This window comes from Oryctolagus cuniculus, chromosome 8, assembly GCF_051225735.1.
Source record: "Oryctolagus cuniculus isolate XC-2025 breed Fujian yellow rabbit chromosome 8, ASM5122573v1, whole genome shotgun sequence".
NCBI lineage: Eukaryota > Metazoa > Chordata > Mammalia > Lagomorpha > Leporidae > Oryctolagus > Oryctolagus cuniculus.
In genome coordinates this window covers 15735799-15748752 of record NC_142874.1, presented here as the reverse complement: position 1 = coordinate 15748752, position 12954 = coordinate 15735799, and the positions used below count along the sequence as shown (strand labels likewise).

At 39.1% G+C, this 12954-nt stretch overlaps 1 long non-coding RNA gene across 3 annotated transcripts in view; it reads right to left on the bottom strand.

The window, feature by feature from the left end:
• LOC149124847 (uncharacterized) overlaps positions 1-12954 on the bottom strand; it is an 89924-nt gene that overhangs the window by 56399 nt on the left and 20571 nt on the right. Inside the window, exon 3 of one of the 3 annotated variants that reach the window (XR_016211615.1) lies at positions 9211-9830. The exons of the other annotated variants lie outside the window; for them this stretch is intronic. This is a non-coding gene — a long non-coding RNA (uncharacterized LOC149124847). Of the gene's footprint in view, positions 1-9210; positions 9831-12954 lie in introns of those variants that run through there. 3 annotated transcript variants of the gene reach the window in all.

Here is a 12954-nt window from a genome sequence, read left to right as displayed (position 1 = left end):
AAAATAAATATTTAAAAAGAAAAAAAATCTTTCATTTAATTTCCTTGTATCAGAAATAGTGATCAGATTCTTATCAGCTGTCATAGTCCTTTCAAGGCTGCTGCAACAAAACATCATAGACCAGATGGCTTACAAACAGCAGAAATTTGTTCTCAGAGTTCTGGAGGCTCTGAAGGCCAAGATCAAGAAGCTGGTAGATTCCGTGTCTGGTGGGGGCCTGCTTCCTTGTTCATGGATTGCTGTCTGCTCACTCTAACATCAAGTGGTGAAAGTGATGAAGGATCACTCTGACCCTTTTGTATAAGGGTGCTGATTCCATGAATGAGGCCTCTACACTCAAGACCTAATCACCTCCCAAAGATACCACGCCTAATTCTATCACCTTGAGAGTAGGATTTCAGCATAAGGACTCCAGGGGCACAAACCCCCCATCCTTTCCCTCAATTAAGCTCTATCACCAAGCAGTCTGGGCATAATTTTTCCACTAAAATTCTTTCGTTATATAAAATTCCCTCTGCTTCAGTTTAGTTTTCAGTAAACATTTTCTACTTCACTGCCTTGGCTCATATGTTCCCTTCATGAGGGCATATGTTCAAACCTTCAAATCCTTACTTAAAGTCTAGTTCTCTTAGGAAGCCCATCTCTCTAAATTTAATCAAGGTCTCCATCTATCAATGCCTGCAGCATCATATCTGTAAGATCCTAAGGCATCCAACCATTTTCATGTTGTGTTAGTAGCCGTTAACCAAGAAAATTACATACAGTGAAGCTATCCTTTAAAAATGAACAATAAAGTATTTCCCAGATAAGCAAAATCAGAGAATTGACTGCCTCCAGACCAGCCTTACAAGAAATTCTGAAGGGCGTCCTGCATTAGAAGTAAACATCATGAAAACACATGACACCACCAAATTCACTAACACAGCAGGCAGAATCATCATCCAATCGACAAAATGACAGGGCTTAGTTCTCATCTGTCAGTACTAACCTTGAGTGTAAATAAAGGATTAACTTAGATTAAATTCACCAAGCAAAAGATGTAGATTGGCTGAATGGATGAAAAACCACAACCCCACTAGAAACTGCCTATCACAAACTCGCTTCACAAAGATTCACAAAGGCTGAAAGTGAAGGGTTGAAAAAAAATATACCGGGCAAATGGAAACCAAAAGTGAGCAGATGTAGCCATCCTAATATCAAATACAACGGACTTTAAATCAAAAACTGTAAAAAAAGGTAAAAAAGGACATTATATTGTGATAAAAGGTTCAATTCAGCAAGAAGATATAACAAGTATAGATTCATATGCACCCAACACAAGATCACCCAGATATATACAGCAAATACTATTAGACCTAAAGGGAGAGATAGACTCCAACACAATAATATTGGGTGACTTCAACATCCCACTCTCATCAATGGACAGATCATCCAGACAAAAATCAAGACAGATACATCAGAGTTGAAACATACAATGGAGCAAATCTACCTAAAAACCATTTAAAGGACATTTCACACAACACCTACAGAATACAGAATACAGCACACGGAACATTTTCTAGGATAGACCACATTTTAGACCACAGGTCAATCTCAGAAAATTTAAAAAGATTGAAATCATACCATGTATCATCTCAGACCAAAGGAATATAACTACAAATCAACAACAAGAAGAATAGAATGCTCGTAAACACTTGGAAATTAAAAAACATGCTATTGAATGATTAATATGGCATTGAAGAGATTAAAAGAAATCAACAGCTTTCTTGAAATAAAAAAATATGAAAACCTGTAGAATACATCAAAAGCAGTATTTAGAGGGAAGTTTATAGCATTAAATGCTTAGATTAAAAAAAGAGAAATGTCTCAAATTAAAGATCAAATGATGCATCTTGGATACTTAGAAAAACAAGAATAAATAAAAGCAAGGGGCCAGCACTATGGCTCACTTGGCTAATCCTCCGCCTGTGGTGCTGGCATACCATGTGGGCTCTGGGTTCTAGTCCCGGTTGCCCTTCTTCCAGTCCAGCTCTCTGCTGTGGCCCAGGAGGGCAGTGGAGGATGGCCCAAGTGCTTGGGTCCTGCACCTGCATGGGAGACCAGGAGGAAGTACCTGGCTCCTGGCTTTGGATCAGCGCAGCTCCGGCTGTAGCAGCCATTTGGGGGGTGAACCAATGGAGGGGAGACCTTTCTCTCTGACTGTCTGTAACTCTACCTGTCAAATAAAAAAAATCAAATTCAAAAGTAGTAGGAGGCAGAAATAATAAGGATAGGAGCAGAAATTAAATTGAAACAAAAAAATGCAAAAGGTGAACAAAACAAAAAGTTGGTTTTTTGAGATGGTAAACAAAATAGGTAAACAAGAATAACAAGAAAAAAGAGAAAAAACTCAAATAAAATTAGAAAAAAAGGAGACATTACAACTGACAGCACTGAAGTATAAAGGATCATAAGAAACTACCATGAAGAGCCATATGCTAATAAACTGGAAAACTTCGATGAAGTGAATAAAGTCCTGGATTCATATAACCCACCAGGACTAAATGAGGAAGATACAGATAATCTAAGCAGGTGCATAACAAGCAATGAGTTTGTAGCACTGATTGAAAGTCTTCCATCACGGAAAAGTCAAGACCTGACGGCTTTACTACTGAATTCTTCAAAACACTCAAAGAGGAAGTAACTCCAACGCTCTTCAGAGTATTCCAAAATATTGAACCGGATGGAATTCTGCCAAACTCCTTTTATGAGGCCAGCATTATTTCAATACCAAAACCAAAGATGTGACCTGAAAACTACAGATCTGGATCCTTAATGAACACAGATGCAAAGATTCCCAACAAACCAGTAGCAAATCAAACCCAAAACCACAACAAAAAGATCATACATCACGATCAAGGGGGATTTAGCAGAGAAATGCCATGGTGGTTCATAATTCACAAATCAATAAACATCATAAATCACACCAGTTGGATGAAGAACAAAAGCCATATGGTTGTCTCAATAGATGCAGAGAAAGCATAACATTCAATACCCCTTCATGACAAAAAGTCTCCACAAATTAGATATAGGATATATTGTAAACCAACAGCCAATGTCATACTGAATGGGGAAATACTGAAAGCATTTCCCCTTAGATCTGGGACAAGACGAGGATGTCCACTCTCACCACTCTTTTTCAATATAGTACCAGAAGTTTTAGCACGAGCAATTAGAGAGGAGAAGGAAATAAAGGTCATCAAATTTGGAAAAGAGGAACTCAGATTATCCAAATTCACAGATGACATGATGTATTACATGGAAAAACCTAAACATGCCACCAAAAAGCCTTTATAATTGATAAACCAATTCAATAAAGTTGCAGATTATAAAAAATAATACACAAAAACAGTAGCTTTTCGTATGCTAATGATGAGCTCACAGAAAGAGAAATCAAGAAATAAATTCAATTCACTATAACCACAAAAAAACATATTTGAGTATTTAAACCAAAGAACTAAACAATCTCTACAATGAAAATTATCAAACATTTATGAAAGAAATCATCAAGGACGGCACTATGGAGTAGCAGGTAAAGCCACTGCCTGCAGTGCTGGCATCCCATACAGATGCTGGTTTGTATCCTGGCTGCTCCACTTCCCATCCAGCTTTCTGCTGTGGCCTGGGAAAGCGTGGAAGATGGCCCAAGTCCTTGGGCCCCTGCACCCACATGGGAAACCCAGAGGAAACTCCTGGCTCCTGGCTTCAGATCAGCACAGCTCTGGCCATTGCAGCCATTGGGGAGTGAACCAGGAGATAGAAGACCTCTCTCTCTCTCTCTCTCTCTCTCTCTCTTTCTCTCTGCCTCTCCTTCTCTGTGTAACTCTGACTTTCAAGTAAAATAAATCTTAAAAAAAAAAAAAAAGGAAATCATGAAGGGTACTTAAAAAAGGAAAGATATTCCTTGCTCATAGATTGGAAGCATCAATATCATTAAAATGTCCATACTACCTAAAGCAATTTACAGATTCAATGCACTCCCTATCAAAATACCAATGGAATTCTTTAGAGTCAGAAAAAAAAAAATCCTAAAATTCATATGGAATCACAATGACCCAGAATAGTCAAAGTGATCTTGAGCAAGAAAAACCGAGCTGAAGGCATTATAATACCTGATTTCAAAAGGCTGCAGCAATTAAAACCTCTTGGTACTGGCATAAAAACCGATACATGGATCAGTGGAACAGAATAGAGAGCCCAGAAATTAATCCATGTGCCTACTGATTTTTGACAAAAGTGTTCAGACCTTACAGTGGAGTAAGGATAATCTCTTCAACAAATGGTGCCAGCAAAACTGGATGCATAAATATGGAAGAATGAAATTGGATCCATATCTCTCATTATAAACAAAAATCAACTGAAGATGCATCAAAGACCTAAATTGAAGACCTGAGTCTATGTAGTTGTTGGAAAAAATGTAGGGGAAATACTGTAAGACGTTGGTGTAGGGGATGATTTCTTGGACAAGATCCCAAAAGCATTGGGAACAAAAACAACTAAACAAATGGGAGTATCTCAAACTCCAAAGCACTTGCACAACAAAGCTTCCACGAAATATAGTAAGAATCATCCAACAGAACGGGAAAAAATATTTGCAAACAATGTATCAGACAGAGGATTAATGTCCCAAATATATCACCAACTTTAAAACCAACAATCAACCAATCCAATTGGCAAATGGGCAAAGGACTTCAATAGATAGTTCTCAAAAGAAGAAATACAAATGGCCAATAAATACATGACAAAATGGTCAACATCACTAACCATCAGGAAAATGCAAATCAAAACCACATTGAGATATCATCTTACCCTTGTTAGAATGCCTAAAATCCAAAACAGAGAGTAAGAAATGCTGGAGAGGATGTGGAAAAAGAGGAACACTTTATATACTGTTGGTGGGAATGTAAATTAGTGCAAACACTGTGAAAAACAGTGTGGAAATTTCTTTAAAAACTAGAAATAGGCTAGCCATAGGATCCAGCAATCCCACTACTGGGTATATTACTAAAATATTTGAACACAAGGCAACAAAGAGACATCTGCATCACCATGTTCGTAGCAACACTTTCACAACAGCCAAAATTTGGAACCAACAAGGTGTCCACCATAGATGAATGGATAAAGAACAAGTGGTATATATACACAATGGAATATTATTCAGCTATAAAAGAGAATGAAATTCTACCACTTGCAGCAAAATGGATGCAACTGGAGAATATGATGTTGACGGAAGTAAGCCAGACCCAGAAAGGCAAACACCACATGTTCTCCCTTATATGTGGAAGCTAAAATTAAAAAAAGAAAGAAGGAAAAGGAAATGTCTATGTATCAGTATTGCTGCAAACATAGTTTTGTAAGATTTTGTTTTATACCTTTGTCAAACCAGCAGTTAAGAATGTCATGCTACTAGTTCTAATGATCTGTGATTACTTTAAAATATACTGAATATGGATGAAATTGTCATTTTTCCATTTAATTATTGTTTATAGCAGTTGTCTACATTCCCACTAAATAAAGGTCTTTTTGTTTTTTACTTGTTGAATTTCTTATTTGGTGAAGTACTAAGTCTTTTGACTGCAATATAATTTTAAAGTATGTTATCTCAAAAACTAAAAAGAAAGAAAAGGAAAAAGAAAGAGGAAACCAGGGAGGGAGAAAAGAATATCATTATGTTCTTAGAATTGTATCTATAAATCACACTGAATCTGTTAAAAACTAATTAGAATTAATATTTTTAAATTTAAAAAAAAGGACTTAAACTAATAAAACAAATAAGGGTAACTTATTTTCTCTTCTGAATGGGATTCTACTGTTGTATAGAAGTTATGCCCATTTACCTTTGCTTTTTATATTTTCTTTTTCTTTTTTTTTTTTTTTTTTTTTTTTGACAGGCAGAATTAGACAGTGAGAGAGAGAGAGAGACAGAGAGAAAGGTCTTCCTTTTTCCGTTAGTTCACCTGCAAGTGGCCGCTACGGCTGGCATGTTGCGGCCGGCGCACTGCGCCAATCTGAAGCCAGGAGCCAGGTGCTTCTCCTGGTCTCCTATGGGGTGCAGGGCCCAAGGACCTGGGCCATCCTCCACTGCACTCCCTGGCCACAGCAGAGAGCTAGACTGGAAGAGGAGCAACCAGGACAGAATCCAGCGCCCCAACTGGGACTAGAACCAGGGGTGCTGACACCACAGGCGGAGGATTAGCCTAGTGAGCCACGGCGCCGGCCCTGCTTTTATATTTTCTATGGCCCCAGTGCACTTGAACCAAAAGCAAAAGCAAACAAAAAGATCAGATACCTCTGGGGTAGAAAGAGATGCAGCAGATACACTGGCTGCTCTGTGACTTACTGTAGACACACAAGGCAAAGGGGCAGCTGATGATACTCACGTCCAGCTCCACTGGAGGAAAACAAAGCCTCCTTAGCAGTAAAATAATGAAATCTGGGGCTTTGCTGTAAAGTAATGAAGTACTTTTTTGTAAGCAAAAGGAGGTGGGGGGAGGGGCATGAGATGCAATCAATAGGCCCAGCATATTACACTTAAATATAACATGTATTTTTTTATAAAGATTTATTTTATTTATTTGAAAGACAGAGTTAATAGAGGGACAGAGAGAAAGGACTGGCCCACTCCCACATGGCCACAACGGCCAGAGCTGCGCCAATCCAAAGCCAGGAGCCAAGAGCTTCTTCCCAGTCTCCCACGTGGGCGCAGGGGCCCAAGGACATGGGACATCTTCCACTGCTTTCCCAAGCCACAGCAGAGAGCTGGATCGGAAGAGAAGCAGCCGGGACTAGAACCAGTGCACCTATGGGATGCCGGTGCTTCAGGCCAGAGCATTAACCTGCTGCGCCACAGTGCCGGCCCCAACATGTATATTTTTAAAGAAATGAAAACCTGGGGGGCAACAATTTTGTCCAGCAAGTTACAGCCACCACTTGAGAGTGCCAGTTCCAGTCTCGGCTATTCCTTTTCTGATCCAGAGCCCTGCTAATGCATCCGGCAATGGCTCAACTACTCTGCCATTTGGGTAGGGGATCAGGATGGTGTTCCCGGCTCCTGGCTTTGGCCTGGACTGCTCCCGCTATTGCAGGTATTCGGGGAGTGACCAAGCAAATGCTAGATCTCTCTCTCTCTCTCTTTCTCTCTCTTTCTCCCACTCTTTTTCTCTCTCTTTCTCTTTCTTTCTCTCTTTCCCTCTCTTTCTCTCTCTGTTGCTCTTTCAATAAATTAACTAATATTTAAAACATACACATATACATATATATATATCTAAAATCAAGACAAGAAAAAGTAATATAGTTTAGCTGTACACATCTAGTGGTTTTTAAACAATTGTATAGCAATCAGTTTGAAGGCTGGGGAGCTAGGTAGAAAGGGTCACATGGGACATAAATGTCAATACCTTAGTATGGAGTCATTGCAGTTTGCTGAATTTGAATTTTTTTAAAGATTTTATTTATTTATTTGAGAGGTAGAATTACAGACAGTGAGAGGGAGAGACAGAGAGAAAGGTCTTCCTTCCATTGGTTCACTCCTCAGATGGCCACAATGGCCGGAGCTGTACTGATCCAAAGCCAGGAACCAGGTTCTTCTTCTGGGTCTCCCATGCAGGTGCAGGGGCCCAAACACTTGGGCCATCTTCTACTGCCTTCTCAGGCCACAGCAGAGAGCTGGATTGGAAGTGGAGCAGCCGGGACTAGAACCAGCGCCCATATGGGATGCTGGCGCCACAGGTGAGGATTAACCTACTGTGCCACGTAGCTGGTCCCTGAATTTGAATTTTAATTAACCATAGACCAACATGCACAGGAACCTCAGTGCATATTTTAGAATTAGACATTTTGCATGAATCCCTCCTCCGTATTCATAAAATCCCAAATAAAGGATTCTTGAATATTTTTTATTTGGTAACAACAATCTTTTCTGCTGAATTAAAAATTTTAGTATCCAAAACGATTTTTTGTTACATATATAATTAGTGTCCAGTATTCCGACTTTGAGTCTATATGTAATGACAAATAAATGCTATATTGTAAATACATGAATATAAAACATAATATATAAACCATATTGTATATAATTATGTATGTGTTTCAATAATCCAGTGATTTTTAAAATTTTAATCTTTGGTTTGAAGTGTACTTTCTACTACATTTTAAGCTGAAAGTCTTTTAATAAGTTTTGAAATATAGACACGTGTCAATTTTAAAAATAATCTGTACTTTTCCAAATGCAAAGTTATAAAGTTTAATAGAAAATATAGTGCATAAATATTGATGTAAGAAAGACAACTGGAGACTAAAATATGATTTAAAAAGAATTTAGAAATGGAAGTTGAAACAGTTAATATTATTATATCAGAAAAGTTGACAATTTTATGTTTCTTAAAAATGTATTAGTACCAGGGAACCCCTACATACCAGGAGCTAACTTAATTTCTTGTGTGAGGTTTATATTTCCTAATCTCACATATGTCCTGTTTTCATAGTCTAATTCCCACACATGAATTATTACAAAATAACAAGGTAGGAAAAGAACGCTGCTGGGGCACAAATTGGCAAGTGTCACTCCAAAGAGCTGACGATCCCAGCTTCAGTGTGTTTTTCTACTTTTGTCAATAAATTCTACTAAAATGTATATTTTTTGTTCCTGTTCTTTCTGTTGGAACAATTACTCTTCTGCCTCCAATGGTTTCCTTTATCTGACAAAGTTAGCAACTCCCGTGACCTAAGGCAAGATCTAATTTCCAGGCATTCTTAATAAGTCAGGGCCTGCAGGCATTCAGCGGAGACTATCACAAACATCCCGTCCAATAAGGCTTCCCAGGAACAATTTCCAAACCTCTTTGCATGTAGATAGCAGCATTCTAATATCATTACCACATTCCATCTTTATTAAAACTGCAGGCGAAGTTCTATTTCCCTGGAAAAGCTGTTTACCCAGTATTGGCATTCTCTTAGCATCCCCCACATGCCAGAGACATCCTTTGCTCTCTCACAACAAATAAACTCCAGTTGGTTTTCACTGACGCTGGAACATTTGTTTTTAAACATCAGCTACTTCAGCTTCATATTCGCTTCAATGTCATTGTCATGGACTATGCTACAAGATAAGTTTTCTTTATAATTAGAGCTCATTTGACTACATCATTATATATTAGCTAATGATTGCGCGCGCGTGTGTGTGTGTGTGTGTGTAATTGTATACAAAGTTGCTTACTGAAAGCATTTTCTACAGGAGACAGCGCAAGCCACAGACACTCCGAAACATTGTCTTACAGCATAACTGATATCTTTAATTCTCTTCTTCAAAAGCATATCCTAGTAACTTCTGCCATCTTTATCTTTCCGCTTTAAAGACAGCTGAGAGTGCCAACTGGGTGGGTCTTGACTCACATAAACACCATCTGGCTCCTCAAGTCAGGGGGAGAAGTTTAACAACACAGGAGTCTTCCAGACCCATCGTCAGTTCTACCACCCCTCCTGGCTTCTCTCGTAACGCTCTGGAAGGGAAGCAGTGCGTCTTTCCAAGGACTATACACTAAATTATGAGATCAAACTGTCTTCCATTTGGAAATGCCTTTCTTGGAATGAAAATAAATTGTCTGTGTGAAGTCCCACAAACAGAAGGATGTCTCATTCTTCAAAAAAGTGCCACTGCATGGCATCTTTGATTCGAAGCAGGGATGTCTCGGAGCCGGTGACTTCCCACTGTCCTTAGAGATGGGTTTCCTCTGCTCTTAAGAGTCTCATTTCATGGATATTAGGACCTGCTGTGTTGTTTCAAGCCATGAAACCTGAGAAGAAACAGCAAGCTGGAACATTTGGGGATGAACTTTCCAGAGTTTGCTTTTTACTAAAGTTTTACAAACGATCATTATTATGCTTTTAAGGTGACTACAAAGGATGAATCATCACAAGTGACAACATAGGAGACACAAAGGGAAAGGATAGAGAATCTTAATACCCTTTGGTCTCATGCATGAGCTGAGAGACAGACGATTCAGCTGCCTGGAATTAGGTGTTTTTCTGATGCTGCCAGACTGCAGCTAAGTGCTAGTAGGAAAAGGAAAAAAAAAATGAATTTAATTCACTAAAGCTACTTGTTGTTCAAAATAATTCTTGAGTAGAATGACACCTCTTGGAGGTTCGTGTGTGCAGAGAGAGAGATGCCTGTGGTTTCTCACCAGGAACGCAATTTTCTACCTTTCCCATTTCAGTGAAAGAGGCAAAATAGCCTACCTTGCAGGCCCAGATTAGGGAAGCCACATGGAAAAAGAAGCAATTTCAAAACAAAGAAACAGTCAAATGCAATGAAGGGAAATCCAAGTTAAATAGCGCATCAGGATAGTGGGTCCTTGCTGCTGGAGTGCCTTTTGCTTGTTGAAAACACAAACAGGTTTGGTGTTTTTTTACACATTTATTTGTTTAAAAAAATCCAAGAAGTTCATTTTGCACCATATAGACAAATCGAGAGCTAAATTCATATATAGATGCCATTATGACTTTCCATATTAACCAGAGCCAGAGCCTCAAGATGCCATTTTCCTTCACTGTAATAATGTTTTTCCTTGTTGAGCACAGTTAAGCAGGCTCCCCAAATGGTGCCCTAACCTGAGGCTCCTTCTGAATTCAGAGCTGCACCTGCCACATTGGTCACCACACTGACAGGCCAAGCCAAAGCTGGGGCCCAGCTCCCTTAGCTTGAATACCAGTTAGCCATGGGTGATCCAGGGAAGGCCAGTGCGCAAAGGGAGACTGATTGTCATGGATTCACCCACCAGTTAACTTGAAAAGGATCTATCATAAGTGCATAATAATTGCAGTGATTAAAAAGCTTAGAATCCTAGAATCCTTTGCTATCATTTACTAGCATGTCGGCAGCACAGAGATTATAGACCAGAGGCAATCAGCAGAAAAAAGCAGTAGAAAAGGATCTCTCTAACAGGGAGAGGGTCTGAAGGACCCTGGGTGAGCTAAGACTGAAGACAGCAAGTTTCAGTTCATCCCTGTGCACCAGCAGAGACTGGGTAATAGATGTCACCAGGCACTCTGTCAACAATTCTCTCTGCTTGCTATTCGTACAAGGGCTATTTCTCCAAATAATGGATATTGATTTTGTTTTTGATGCAGTCCAAGAGAATATTTTTTTCTAGATTTTAAATAACAAAGTTTATGTAATGTCACTTTGTTACAGAGCCTGGAATGGTTGACAATAGCACATATAATTTGGGAATCAGCTATAAATGGTCTACGGGAACCTTTATAGTTTGAATTGTTTAGCTCTCTGCTGTTTTACACAAAGCATGCCTTATTTCACAAAATTAACTAACAACCACCTTCTCAGAAAGTATTCCATATCCAATTTTACTTATATTGCCCTATAAAATAACCAAAATATTAATGAAACTTATAACTAAATTATTGATAATAGTAGCTCATGTGTACAATGGTTTCTCAGGTGTCAGATACTCTCTTAAGTGTTTTGCATGTGTAACTCATTTAATTTTCATAGCTATTTATCAGTTGGGCTATTATTATTTTAATTTGTCAGAAGAGGAATTAGAGGCACAGAGTGACAAAGAAGTGACACAAGGTCATCTAACTGGTGAGGAGCAGAGCCCCAGGGAAGCCCTGACAGTCTAGTTCAAGGGCACACACACCCTTCCCTGCAGGGCGTCTAGGCCTTAAACACTTTTCCAAACCAACTTCTTCAATACAAAAGGGCGCCAAGCAGAAGTAAAGGAACCCACCACGTTTAATACCATCTCTACATTGGTTAGAACAAAATGACTGGGTATAGGAAGTATATATACCCAAATATATTTTCTACCAAAGCCTGAGATTTAATTAGATGCATTCAATCATTGTTACTCTGTTGATTTCTCTTTATTTGTACTAATTGGATGCCATTTTGCTCTTTTAAAATAGAAGCATCTTCCAGTGGGAAATCTTTCCTGATGTTTGGGACTTCAGCCAGGAGCCCTTAAAGGCTAGAGGGTGAGCCAGTGACTCAGGTGCTATCCCGGGGGGATGTCTGCATGCATGTATCTGGACACTCATCCTACTGTCGTCTCAGATGTCAGATAAGGCTGTTGATCGCTAGTGTTGGTGTCCTGAGTTGGTGCTCTGTGTAGCTGCACAGGACCCTGCATTCAGAAATGGCTCAGTCTTGCTTTAATGCTCTGAAAATTCTTAATACTTTTATCTTTAAAAGCGGCTCAATAGAGTGTGCGTGTCAACAAAACAGAAATGTACAAAGCATGTGGCCCGCGTTCCTTTCTCCATAGTCACAGATAGCATTTGTGACACCCTACAAGCTCAGAATCCCAGGCTACCACAATGTGTGGCGCAGTGCAGTGACATTCAAAGTCAGTACCAGACAAGCAATTTACATCTGCTAGTGAATGAGAAAGGTAGGAGAGAAATCTGATAGCTCCAAGGGGCTACTGTTTGCCATGGATCCATAATTTGCCTCCAAAGAAAAGCAGTTGAGGACATTCTAAGATTTAAGAATTATGAATTATGAATGATCAAGGCAGTTTACCATCTCCTCTCTTATTCACATTAATCCTCTGTGTTAGCCAATCATGAACCCTGAAAATGGCTGTAGAGAAGGGAAGGAAGGAAGGAGAAACCCACAATGTGTTTCTCCGAATCCCTTCTTACTCGCCAGTAAGCTCAAAGTGGACAGTATTACTAGGCTGTGTGTGTGTTTATCCAGAAGCAAAATAAAAACTACTGAGATAGCTTCATGTGGTGTTTTCCATTACTCTGGAAAGAATCAAATATGTATGTATCCACGTATAAACTGTGACTATGAATTCTGTCATTTTGGTGACTCCACATATGCATTAAATACTCTTATATTCGCATTTAAAACCTCCATTTATAACATAACACTGGTCAGTAAAACTCATG